This window comes from Glycine soja, unplaced genomic scaffold, assembly GCF_004193775.1.
Source record: "Glycine soja cultivar W05 unplaced genomic scaffold, ASM419377v2 tig00106051_1_pilon, whole genome shotgun sequence".
In the NCBI taxonomy this organism is placed as follows: domain Eukaryota; kingdom Viridiplantae; phylum Streptophyta; class Magnoliopsida; order Fabales; family Fabaceae; genus Glycine; species Glycine soja.
Window position 1 is genome coordinate 12,295 of NW_021144607.1, and position 13,784 is coordinate 26,078.

General features: G+C 37.8%; 1 pseudogene; it reads left to right on the forward strand.

Annotated features, from left to right (window-relative positions):
• The first annotated feature begins 1,205 nt into the window (after positions 1–1,205).
• LOC114404728 lies at positions 1,206–10,918 on the forward strand (annotated as a pseudogene).
• Positions 10,919–13,784: the final 2,866 nt, after the last annotated feature.

Consider the following 13,784-nt stretch of genomic DNA (forward strand, 5'->3'; position numbering starts at 1 on the left):
ATCGATTACCAAGGCTGTGTAATCGATTACCAGAGATGAAAAGCCTTAAGATACCCCTTTTTCTTGCATGTAGTGGCTATGAGACGAATTGTGTTGCGGCATAGTTAGATTCTTGTGAAAGAGTCTACCCCTTTCTTTTCTTCCTTGTAGATCGTGATGGCGGCGCAGCTAATCCATGATCGAGTAGAGATGGAGTGCCTAGAGGGAGCCTGGGAGACCCTCGAAGGCAACACGAGGTGCCGTTTTCGGGGCACTATTCGATTTACGGCGACTTCTTTGGTGCATCCAGATGAACCTGTGCGCACGCTTCAGCGCACTGTGGAGTGGATACTACCCACACCTACACCATACCATCTAGCGGAGCCAGTCCAAGTGATCGAGGTGACGTCATCCGAGGAAGACCCTGAGGAGGATCCCGAGGAGCTACCTCCTGAGCCTGCTGTGGATGCTCTTGACTTTCTAGAGGGTGATGAGGACCCACTTCCAGAGGTGGATTCTTCCGAGGAATTCGTGTCGGCATCTGAGGCAGACTCTACGGAGGATAGTGGCCCGAGAGAGATGGCGACCAGTGGAGGCTCTTCATCATAGTGGACAGTTCCATGGACTAGTTTTATATGCTTTTTGAGGGTGGGTGTATCTAGGACTGACTGTTAGGTTTACTCTTTTGTTTTTGTATGGGTAGACCTATTGTATAGGAATTTGATGATTGTATACATGTAGCTGAAGCCACCACTGTGGACACCTTTGCTCTGGAAGACACTATGTATTTTGTAAAACTCCCATATTTTGGACAGCTTTAAATGATGAATGCATTTATGTTTAATCTTGTTATTTGAAAGGAAAGCATTAGCAAACTTTATTTGTAAAAGAGTTTATCGACCGTATTTCATCCTTTTATTTTCACGTGACGGCCTAAAGTAATGGCTGGTACATTATTCCTTTTTTAAACAACAAATAGTTTAGAGATTTCGAGTGTTAAGAAAGAAATGACTCCGAATAAAGTTGTGAACTGGCCATTCAGGACTCTATAGTGAGAATTTTCCTTCTAAACCTAATCATTGTGAAAAGAGAAAGAAATGAAAAAGAAAAAGAAGAAAAAAAAATTTACCATGGTTTTCGTTATTTAAATCATTACTATTAAACCAGTCATTAATTTAGGGACGCCACACTCAGTCAGTTCCTGGGATATCCTCTAGTATTGGAGGATGGCTAGGAGTGCGAATACGGCCAGAGGAGGAACCAGGCCGATAGATTTGATGAGGAGGCCATCGCTCAGCTGCTATGCATACCAGGTCAAGATTTTGCCTGGACTGCTACCGGGAGACGGGTGCGAATCGTGCGCACCAACATGACTACCTTGACCCAGACATGGATGACGTTGCTGCTCAGCAACATCCTACCCAGCGATCATAATTCCGACCTCCCTCTGCCGAAGTGTCAGCTGGTGTATGCCATCCTGACACGGATGAACATTCATGTGGCTCAACTGATCGCTGATGCCATTTATTTATTTGTAGGTATGCCACCTACCAGGCACCTTCTAGACCCAGATAAGTCTAACAGGGCCCTGGGTTTTTCGACATTGATCACGGGTCTCTGCCAGTCGTTCAGGGTTCCTGTCACACCTAGTAAGGTGATTCGACTGCCGATCACCCGGGCTTTCATAGAGAAGTATTACACGCCCAGACAGGCGCAGGGTGGCGACCCGCAGGCCCCAGATGCACCGCCGCCACCTCCTCAGGCTGACCCAGCTGGGTCATTTGACACGGAGCGGTATTTACGGAATTTGGTTTGCCAGCAGGCGGCCAACCACAGGGCGCACTTGCAGACCCATGACTGCCTCTACCAGCTCAACCTTAGCCTGCAGAGCCAGGGTTTCCCTCCTTTTCCATGCCCTACTCCGGATCAGTTCAGGGCAGAGGTCGCATGGCCCAGGGATTGGCCTGAGGCCCAGGCAGGGGAGGCACCCGCAGAGGCTCCCGGCGATGCAGATGAGGCCCGCATGGACGAGGAGATGACCGATTTGCTCGATTTCTTGGGAGGGAGCGAAGCCACATGATCGGGAGGTCCCTAGATGCATATTCTCTTTTTATGTTTCCTTTTTTATCTGTTATGTATCATTTTGTTTTTTGTATAAACTGAGGGACTAATGTTTGTTTCCTTTTGATTGACTCTTGTTTTGTGCATACATGTCATTTAAACTGTTACGTTAGTGCTTACTTCGTTGTTGTCAATAGTGTTTGTTAAAATTCCAGAACCGTGTAGAGTTTTTCATTTAGGAACGTCGTCCTAAAAATAAAATGAACCAAAAATCCTGATAAAAAGAAAGAAGCGTTGTGAACAAATGTCGTGTCTATGTATATAAAGAAAAGAAAATAGTTTTTTATATATGTAAAAGAAAATAGAAGGATTTTGTGTGTGTAAATAATGTGTGAAAAGAAATTTTTGTGTATATGAACGACAAGTGTATGTAAAGAATTTTTTGTATAAACTACGGGTGTGTGTTGGAAAAAATGAAAAAAGGAGATCTTTGAACATAAATAGGGTTTGTATATAGACCGTGTTGACATAAAGAGAAAGGGTTTTAATGCGTGTGTGCACAGAAAAAGTTCGTTATGTATAGGAATGTAGGTGTACAAAGGAAAGTTGTTCTCATAGAGGGCAATGGATGTATAGTTTTTTGTGAATATAAAAAAAAAGAGAAAAGAAAAAAACAAAAAGGAAAAAGAAAGAAAGACCTCGAAGGTCGGCATGTTATGGTTAGGAAGCATAAATCATTCGTAGAGAGCAAACATATCTTCTGGAAACAAGGGACTGACGCTAAGAGTTTATTTTCCTGAATAACCGAGATAAGAATGGATGGATTCATTGAACTGATGAAAGGACATAATTTGGAAACGTTGGGTCTGTTTGTGTAAATTCCCAACTGTAGTATCACAATGCCATAAACGGGATGCTTGAGTGCCCACCTGGCTGTGGCCATGACTAATTTTGCACATTGTTTCCAAATCATCATTGTTGCGCGTGCCTTGTGGAATAATATGGAAGTTCGGCCCGAGACCGACACCTTGACACACGAATTTGTTTTGCCCTAGATATCAAGATCGGGCTCCCACAATAAAAGACCCCATTGAGACACAACCTTAGACTATTTTGAACCTTGGCCTATAAAAAGAATCCTCATCCTTTCCCCCGAAGCAAAGGACAGCGGAATCTCCTCAAGGGAGAGCAAATAGATTGCTAAAACCCGATCTCCCAAAGAGAGAAATGGAGAGGGAGGAATGAAAAGAAAGAAAAGGAAGAAATGAAAAGAAGGAAAATAAAAAATGAAAAGAAAGGAAAAGAAGGATTCCCGATCAAAAGATCGAAAGAAAGTAAAAAGGAAAGATCGGAGGAAAACAGAGTAATTCCCAATCAATGAAAGAAAGAGAACAGAAAATCTTCAGACCAGATAAATTTTCGGCAAGGTAAGTGACTGCCGACAAAGGAAAACCCATTTTTTAGTGGTTCTTCCTTTCGGATTTCCATTCAAAGTCATTCTCGACTGGCGATATCCCGCCCCACATAAACAAATAGGAAAAGACCGAAACACCCAGCTTCCTCTTCGAAAACACTACCCTCGAGAAAATCCTATTGATCCGTGATCGCACGTGTGATCTTTGATTCGATAGGAAATCGTGTGCAAAATAAAGTCATGGTGCAGTTATGGTTTGGGGTTAGGGTAAAACACTTGCCTGTGTGAGTTTGTATACACTATGAGTGATTTATTCCCAGTTTCAGCTTAACCCGATGTTTCCCCTGAATGTTCATTTAAAAGCTAAATGTTGACGTCCTGCCCTTCATTTACGGTTACAAGGAAGATTACCCTTGGCATGGGTATATTGCTTCTCTAAGATATGGTGCTCTCGCGAATGATTTATTTTTCTTTGCAAAAAGCATGTTTGCCTTTTTAGGTGGAAAAAAACCCGATAGACCATTCGGTCCTGCCAACAAATTTTATTCGGAGCCCCATGAATTGATTGTCATTCATGCATCCTCCACCAACGAGTCTGAAGCCCTGCGAATTGATTACCTAGCGCTGTTCGCCAATTCTCCATTCTCCACTTTTATTCGGAGCCCCATGAATTGATTGTCATTCATGCATCCTCAACCAACGAGTCTGGAGCCCCGCGAATTGATTGCCTAGCGTTGTTCGCCTATCCTCCATTCTCCACTTTTATTCGGAGCCCCATGAATTGATTTTCATTCATGCATCCTCCACCATCGAGTCTGGAGCCCCGCGAATTGATTGCCTAGCGCTGTTCGCTTATCCTCCACCCTCGAAATCTTGTTCGGAGACCCATGAATTGATTTCCTAGCGCTATTCATGCGTCCTCCACCATCAGGTGCGGAGCCTCCGGTGATTGGGAAATGTGGTTTTTGTTATTTTCCCGATCGTTTCCTTCGCCAAACATGTGTATATATGTATATTATGTTATTGGTGTTTTTGTTGTTTGTGTTTTGTTTTGTGTTGTGCAGAAAAAAAAAAAAAGGAGAGACGGGAGTCATCATAGACTAATCATGGAAAGGGCAAAGACGGACGAAATCAGTGTTTTATCTTTGCTTTCCTCTTATCTCCGATAAAAGGTAAGTAAATAGGGGCAACTGTCATACCCAAATTTCGTCCGAGGACTATTGCTTGATGGCATGCAACCTTTGATTGACCGCTTCGAAGTACTTGGCACCTTTTGTTGCACAATATGTGAAGTCCCGAGATTCGCCGGAAATCAAAAGGAAGCGTGGTTACGCCATCCGTGAAATTCTGTAATTTGACGGAAACCAAAAGGAAGTATTGTTACGCAATCCGTGAGTTTCCGTAACTTTTTCGAAAGCTAAAATACATGATCCGTAAGGATCCGTAACCTTACGGAAAGAAAATAAGTGTCGTTACAGAAATTCATAAAGTTCCGTAACGTTACGGAAAAAGAATCACCAAAAAAGTAAAGGGGGTGTATTTAGTAAAAAAGGTGTAAATAGCAACCAGGCCCACTTGGGCCTTCCAGATTCTTCCTCCAGAAGGCGGTTGCTTCTGGAGGAAGCAACCTGGCTCGCCTGGGCGAGCTAGGTGGCAAGCTCCTCCCCTATTTTGCTATAAATAGGGGGAGGAATGAAGAAGGAAGGGGTTCAGCCTTCTTGGCACTTCGTATTCTCTTGAAATTGCTGAGGAAAATTGTTTCCGTGAGGAAAATCCAAGCCGAGGCGCTTCCGTAACATTTCCGTAACGTTTCCGTGGGTAATTACGCGAAGATTTTCAACCGTTCTTCGACAGTCATCGTTCGTTCTTTGTTTTTCTTCGGTCTTCAACCGGTAACTACCCCAAACCGAGCTTTTCAATTCATTCTATGTACCCGTGGTGGTCCCCATTTGTTTCGTGTACTTTTATTTCTCGTTTCATTTACTTTCTGTACCCTCTTTTGACGTGCTTCAGTCATTTATTTAAGTCATTTCTCGCCTAATCAAAAAATAAAATAAATTTCCATCGATCATTTGATTTGTAATATCCGTTAATTTCTGTTAAAATGAAATCCGACCGTTCGGTCGTGCTGTAACCACGTTGGAAATAATAAAAGAGGTAAAATAATAAAAAAATACCTTTTAGTAAAATAAAGCAAAAAAAATCAATCGGACGTTTCTCTTTGGGATTTCTCTTTCTTAATTGAATTGACTAATAACTAAAGTGAAACTAAAAAAGGATTTGAAAGTTTATTATCTCAATTTTTCTTACCAAGTAAATGGATCATTTTTAAGGTCCAACGCCTTAAGATGATCACCTTCCAAGTAAAAAGAATCGCTTGATTCACCCTTAAAGAAGAACTACGTAGGTCTGATTTCCTCTTCGATGGAGGGTACGTAGGAGCAAGAGCCCCGCTTTTGTCGACCTCAAAAAATAAAAAGAAATAAAAGTTAAGGTAACACAATTTCCACAATTCTAAAAAATAAGGTTGTTGTCCTTTGAGACAAACGTGAGAGGTGCTAATACCTTCCTCAAACGCAAATACAACTTCCGAACTTGGAATTTTCTTTTTGACCGGTTTCCTTCGGTTTTTCTGACGTTTTCCACAAATAAATGTTGGTGGCGACTCCACGCATCTTTCCTCCCTTGGAAAGCGCACCCGTGACCCTCGCCTCGCTCGCCCGCAAACGGGCATGTTGCGACAAAAACATTAGACCTACACTTCTTCTATATTACACTAATTCCTCAAACCCTATGTTGAAAGAACCAGCACAAGGACAAGGACAAGCGTGAATCATAATAGAAGCAGAGGAAATAAGGGGGGACACAGAGGATGGGATTTTTGTGCTTTTGTGGAAACTTAAGATACCACCTAAGGCAGCGGTATTTACATGGCGGCTTATCAAAGACCGCTTACCAATGAAGATGAATCTAAGAGGGAGACAAGTAGAGATAAGTGACCCAATGTTCCCGTTATGCAACAATTCGGAGGAGGTTGCAGCACACCTTTTCTTCAATTGCAGTAAGGTCCTCCCCTTGTGGTGGGAGTCACTCTCATGGGTTAATTCAGTGGGTGCTTTCCCGAAAGAACAAAAAGATCATTTCATGCAGCACAGCAGAAGGAATGCTACACGAACAAAAGATATAAGATGGAGCTATTGGTGGATAGCCCTCACAAGGACCATATGGCAACATAGAAATAAGGTGGTCTTTGATAACCAAACTTTTAATGCAAGCAAGCTGATGGACGAAGCGCTTCTTCTAGTCTAGTCCTGGCTTAAAGCTATGGAGAAAGATTTCGATACACATTTTAATCAGTGGTCTTCCAATTTGACAGATGCCTTTGTGTAATTAGAAAGGGAGGGTACATGTTGAGACCTCTTCCAAGAATTGAATGGATCATACGTCTTGATCCTATATGTCACAAAGGGTCATTTTAGAAGACCACGAAAATAACATGTTATGCAACCCCTTAAAATGGCATGTCAGCTATTTCCATTAGTAATTGTATGATATTGCGACAAAAGGACATAATAAAGATCATAGTAGAGGGCTCAAAAGAACAATTACATGCCATGAATAAAAAGGAAAAACGCATACATGTTTTCAGGCATCATACATGTTTGTCATTTGTGGAATTTGAAAAACATTTTTAAAACTATTATAATAAATATCAATTACTAGAAAAAATAAACAAACCTGCAAATAATTAAAGGAGTTCTTCCCAATGTGATTCTTTGGTGCCTGATTCAGCCAGAAAAATAATAAAACTTTAGTCAATCAACCACATCTATGACAAAAATTTGCCTAATATGTACAAAATAATTTGTGCCAATCAACTTCATATTATAAAAAAATAAATTGCAAGGCATTTACTAAAGAAAGTAGTGAAGACAGAGTTCCAAGACTATTCAACCCCAGCTTAGATAATCTGTCGTAGACTACCCTAGTATGAATAGTTTTTCCTAGAATTTTGGTTCCCAAATATCTCCAATTTCCACTTTTAATATATTCCTTGGTAAAATATTCAGCAACTGCTCCAAAATAGCATGGGACTAGTGGCTTTGGAAATGGAAATAGTGACTCCAAATATTCTGTTTTTGAAAAATCAGAAAGACCAAATAAAGAGAGAAAGGTTGTGGAAGAATGCAACTGACAGAACAAGTATGACTAAAAGGAAAATTATCAAATATCCTGTAGCTTGGAAAGAGAAGCAAAAGAGATTCAAAGAAGCTACAGAATACGACATAACTGTTCAATATCCTCTACAAAATCAAGAGTCGACTAAAAGAAACTGACAACAGCAACATTCAAACCCCCTATTTTATCCCCACCCATAACAAAAAAAAAAACTCCACCCAGGTAAATTGAAATAAGCTCATAACTGAGAAATGCAAACATAAGCAAGAGGAAAATCATGAATAATCCATCATATACAATCCACTTTCTTGCTTTATTTATTTTGACAGAAAGAAAATATTCATTTTTGTAAAAGCAAAAGGCAGTTCTTCCAACAAAACCTATGGATCCTCAATGGCAATAACACTTGGTTGTCCTATGTTTAAAAACCCTGAGAAATGACAATGGGAAAAGTTTAATAACCTATAGGGGATAAACTATACAGCATAACTGAAAATAACATTATTTCACAACCAACAATTTCATTTATTCATCCAGTACGCCTGTCTTGTAAAATTTTGCTTGTCATTCCAGTTAATGTCATGCTGTATTTGAATATATAATTGGATTTTAAGTTTTTTTGTCTTAATCTAATGTATCTTCCACTTGAGACAATCTTTAATTTCCAACTCAGATGACCATTATTGACAGTAAAACTCTCCCTTCAAGTATTTAAGACAACTATGTACTAGGATTCGAACAAAGTAATTGGATTTTAAGTTGAAGCAATATGTTTGACAATGTTTGCATTGTTGGATAAAATATTGAATTTTACTAGTAACAAAACATAAATGATACATCACTTCAAAATTAGTTTTAACCAAGATTGATTTCAAAAAAACCATTTTATCCAAATCATTTTAAAACTTTTATTAATAAACATACAAACACGAGCAAGAATTTAATAACACTTTTCATATATTAAAGAAATTGGAATATTAGTGAAAATAACAGAGAGTAACAAGATGTTACTCCTACAAGACCTGATGCTTTTGGTCTTTCTGCATTATTTTTAGTAGTGGAAAGTGGAAACTATATGATCTTAAGGTATATATGCCCTAAAGATCTCATAAGAATCCTTGTTAAGAAGGATCAAAGAACTGAAAGTGCTAATATCCTGCCAAGTTTAGTTGATTGCAGAGTTTTAAGAGTTGTTGTAATACTTTATTTTATATTGTTTTATCTTAATTTTAGGCACATGTAATTTTTGGTTTTAGATTTAAGATAACTATCTTAATCTTTCAAAAAAATTCCGATGACCCTAGTTATTGAACTTGTTTTGCTGTCTTTTTTGTTCTCTTTTATTTCTTACTTATCATGCAGCTGGTATATTACCTAGTTTCCTTGGTTCTTTTATTAGTCTTCTCAAGAGGAGGCTATAAAACAGAAGGATGTCCTGGCTACAGAAGTTTCCTCTCTTAGAGGAGAGTTGCAACAAGTAAGAGATGAGTGAGAGTGACAATTATCTCAAGTACAAACTTTAAGTTCTGAATTAGAGAAAGTTAAAGAATATAGGAAGCACTCCTCCACTGAATTGGACAGCTTGACCTTAAAAGCTAATGATCTGGAGGTAGGTTTGTATACCCTATTTGTTTTAATTAAATATCACACCATTCTGTTATTGTGGAGTCATGAGAGGATGAGCTTCCTTCCTCCAGGAAAAATGTTCTTTGAAAGATAATCAGATAAAGGCATTGGAAGAGCAACTAGCAACTGCAGAGAAGAAACTGCAGGTAATCAAGAATTTTTTTAATAGTTGTATACTACTAGGTATTGAACCATTTGATATATTTGTTAGATAAAGAATGTGAAATTTTACCTAATTGCTTAATTCTTTAGTTGGTCCTTGACATATACATTATGATGATTATTTATCTTATTCATAGATTTTGTTCCTTGTTAGGTGTCTAATATATCTGCATACGAGACAAGGACAGAGTACAAAGGACAACAAAAATTTGTGAATGAGTAGCAAAGACGCTTAGCAGATGCAGAATATAAACTTATAGAAGAGGAGAGGCTGAGGAAAAAATTACATAATACCATTTTGGTAATTCCCTGAACCAAAACGTTGATAATAATAATTGACACCTTAATAATCTTCATATTAACAGGAGTTAAAAGGGAACATTCGTGTATTCTGTCGAGTGAGGCCTTTATTAGCTGATGAAAGTTGTAGCACAGAAGGCAAGATTTTCAGTTATCCAACCTCATTGGAAACTTCTGGATGAGCCATTGACCTAGCCCAAAATGGTATATTTGTTGTGATGATGTATTTTAAACAATTCTTATTTCATTTTCCTTGAATTAGATTGTGCTGTAAAAATATCAACTCATGTTGCTCTTGTTTTGTTCTTAGGCCAAAAACATTCTTTTACATTTGATAAAGTTTTTACACCAGAGGCATCACAAGAAGAAGTTTTTGTAGAAATTTCACAGCTTGTACCAAGTGCTCTTGATGGTTACAAGGTAATTTCAAAGTTCTTCTGTCATCTCTAAAGCACTATTCATTTTATTTAATGCACTATTACTAGTCAATTTTGGAAAAGCAGAATTCTAAAACCCTTTATTTTCTATACTCACTTTCATGTTGTATTGTATTTTTGCCCTTCTTTGCCCTATTATTCTTTGGTTCTGACATATCAGTGTTGTGAGACAAATGTCTATCTGTTAGATTTGGTGTTGGATGTTGCCTTTCTAGCATGAATGTTTGTAAATCAATATATATACTATATACATTGATGTCTAATAATATGGTGATGTTTTTTCTTTTCCAGGTTTGCATCTTTGCCTGTGGTCAGACAGGGTCAGGGAAAACCTATACAATGATGGGAAGGCCTGGACATCTAGAGGAGAAGGGCTTGATACCTCGTTCATTAGAGCAAATATTTCAAACAAAGCAGTCTCAACAACCTCAAGGCTGGAAATATGAAATGTAGGTAACAGAGTATTTTTCTTCTTAATTTTTCACCATTGCAATGTGTATAAAATTTTAAATATGACACAGAATTGCTGATAAGGTTTTCCTTGCAAAATTTACAGGTGTCAATGTTGGAAATATACAATGAAAGGATCCGTGATCTGATATCTACAACAACACGCATGGAAAATGGTACTCCTGGAAAACAATATACAATCAAACATGACGCAAATGGAAATACACAAGTTTCTGATCTCAAAGTAGTGGATGTTCATAGTGCTAAAGAGGTTGCATTTCTTTTAAATCAACCTGCAAATAGCAGGTAACTAATTTCTAGTGTTTATTCTATTGTCTTGTAAGGTGTAATAAACTAATTTCTAGTGTTTATTCTATTGTCTTGTAAGGTGTAACAAACTATTGCATCTTTTAGCTATATATGAAGGTGATGCTATGCTGTCCTAATTAAGGAGATAATAAATTTTACACTCTTCACAATTTTTCAAGTTGGACACAGAGGCAAATCGCATGCACTAATATAAGATGTCGTTGCCCATTCTCTATGGCTTTCTTTCCCTATTCCAAATTTCCAATAGTTTTTTTGGTCTAGATTAAAGTTATCATTCACTAAGACAATCTTATTGGAATCTAATAAAATGAGTACAAAACCAAATTTCCAATAGCTAACAAGCCACAGTTAACAATGACAGAATCAACATCCAGAATTCTGCATCTATGTTGACACATCTATCATAAAAATACAATATCTATTTAAAATTAAAAATATATGAAGATTGGTTTTATTATTAGGAATTGCATACCATAATTTTAATATTATGCAGGCGCTGAAGAACAAAATAACATTATTTCTATGAGTTGACAATTTGAACTAAACACAGGTATGAAATATGAGAATACGAAAAAGTCTGAAGAGAGCCCATATAATAACAACCTGGAACCAATAGAAACAGATGCAAAACTGTATTTCAGATTCAGAAGATACGCACCTTTTTGTACTTAGTTTCTATGAGTGACCTTTTCGTACTTAGTTCCAAATAGCAGCCTGCAGTTGATAGATGTATACTATAGTAACTTGTTTCACACAATTTATTTTTTTCAAAGGATGGTTATAACAATACATTTTTCCCGAGCAGAGTTTCCCCACGATAAGTGTGAACAACACTAGTACAGTAACATGAACAATGAGTGGAAAGGGATTGCAGCATGTTCGGAAATCACTTTCTCAATATCAGCGTCTTAGAGCATGTTTGGAAATCAAATGGGATACCAATTGGGAAAGAGGGTTTGTAGTTTATGTAAAGGTACAACCACAAACAATTCAAATACTAACAATTAAACACAAAAGGGCACGATTTTCACTTATTTTGCTTCAAATCCTTTTTGCATATTGAACGATGACATTGTCAGGGCAAGTGAACAAGTCGATAATCAGATATTCAAGCATTACCAAAGAACAACTCAAAAACCCTTAATACTATAACATATTGAACCATTACCAAAACAGAACTCAAAAACTTCGACATCCTTACCTTCAGGAACACTTGAAAGGTGGCAACGCCACTCAAAAAGGCACGACTTCGGCTACGTGGCGGTGGTGGGAGCAGCAGGTCCACTTCGGCTTCAAGTACTTCACGGCGGGAAACAAAACGTCAGGGTGGTAGCGGGATGGAGTTCACGGCGGGATGAAGTAGTTCAGGCAATAGCGGGGGCGCTAGGTTTTTGGAGGGTACGAGAGAGGGTGTTTACCGCGAGACTATATAAACTACAAAATTTACGACGGTGTTTAATGACATCGACTTTGTATGTGACTATTTCTAGGACGGTGTACCTACAAGCACCGTCTTTTATGACTTCCATCAAAACTACAACGACGGGGTTATAGACAAATGTCGTTGTACAACAAACGCGCCACATAAAAACTTATATAATTACGTAAATGCCACCGTGTTGACAACTACGACAGGTTCTTCAACACTGACGTAGAATGTGCGTCGTCAAATCATATTTTTCTAGTAGTGTTGGTTCCTTTATTTTTTCATTGAAACTTTTCCCTTCTTTTAAATGGGTGTCATTTTGAAGTGGCAAACTTTGCTTTATCTACTTGTGTGTAGGAATTATTTTAATAACATAGATGCATGTCTTAGCCCCATTTGCAGAACTGTTTGGATAGGGATTCAAACATTAAGAAGAAAGAAATAATCTTTAAAGGATCTTCAAAATTAATAACGGAGAACTCTCTACTCTGCCCTTGTACAGTTTAGTTGGTGCTATATTTCTGTTTTCATGATTTTTTTTCTATGTAGTTCTAGACTTCTAGTGATATCTTTTGCCATTATTTTTATTTTAGAATTCTTTTTCTTTATGTTTTTTCCTTTTTGTCAAATGCATGACCATCAGTATCTACCCATTGGATATGTTATTTGTAGTGGTGTAGCTCTTCTCATTCATCAGTATCTACCCAATGAACATTGGCTCAACTTCTTTATGAATCTACAATGCTACCTGGAATTCAGCCTGACTGGCCTGCTAGACTATCACAATGATAAATCAAAAGTTCAATCACAAATAGGTTTTGAGAGCAGCATGTGCATGCACACTTGTGCATGATAAAAAGTAATTTGATAAAGTAAACAACAACAAAATGATATACAGTTAAATGTCTCCTTTTTTCATGGGGCAATAGAAAGTTAACCTGTATTGCCAGCAGTCTAATCAAATGAAACCAATTAGGACTCATTTTTTATGCACTTATACAACAAGAAGGTACTTGTCAGATCAAACCACAATCATATGCCATGTACTCATGCTTTTCAAGATTAACATTTTGATTTATAAATGATCAATGCTTACATAATATCAAAACTTTCCAAAGCTCAATTTCAAAGCCATCCATAACTTTCTCTATTTCTCTTACATACACACTCTCTCTCTAAAAATTCTTTAGTGCAATTATTTGTTCTTAAATTCATTAGAAGAGATTTTCTATTGACATCACGAATAGGCACACATCAAATTGACATTTCATCAAGCAATAATGGACAACAAAGGTGATTTCAATTCAAGCATTAAATCCTAATTCCAACAAGTTCATGTGATTTATAACAAGAATGAGAGTCAAATAGAAAAGAGGAACAAAAAATGATATAACAAATCTGAAATAATGAGCGTCGTAAT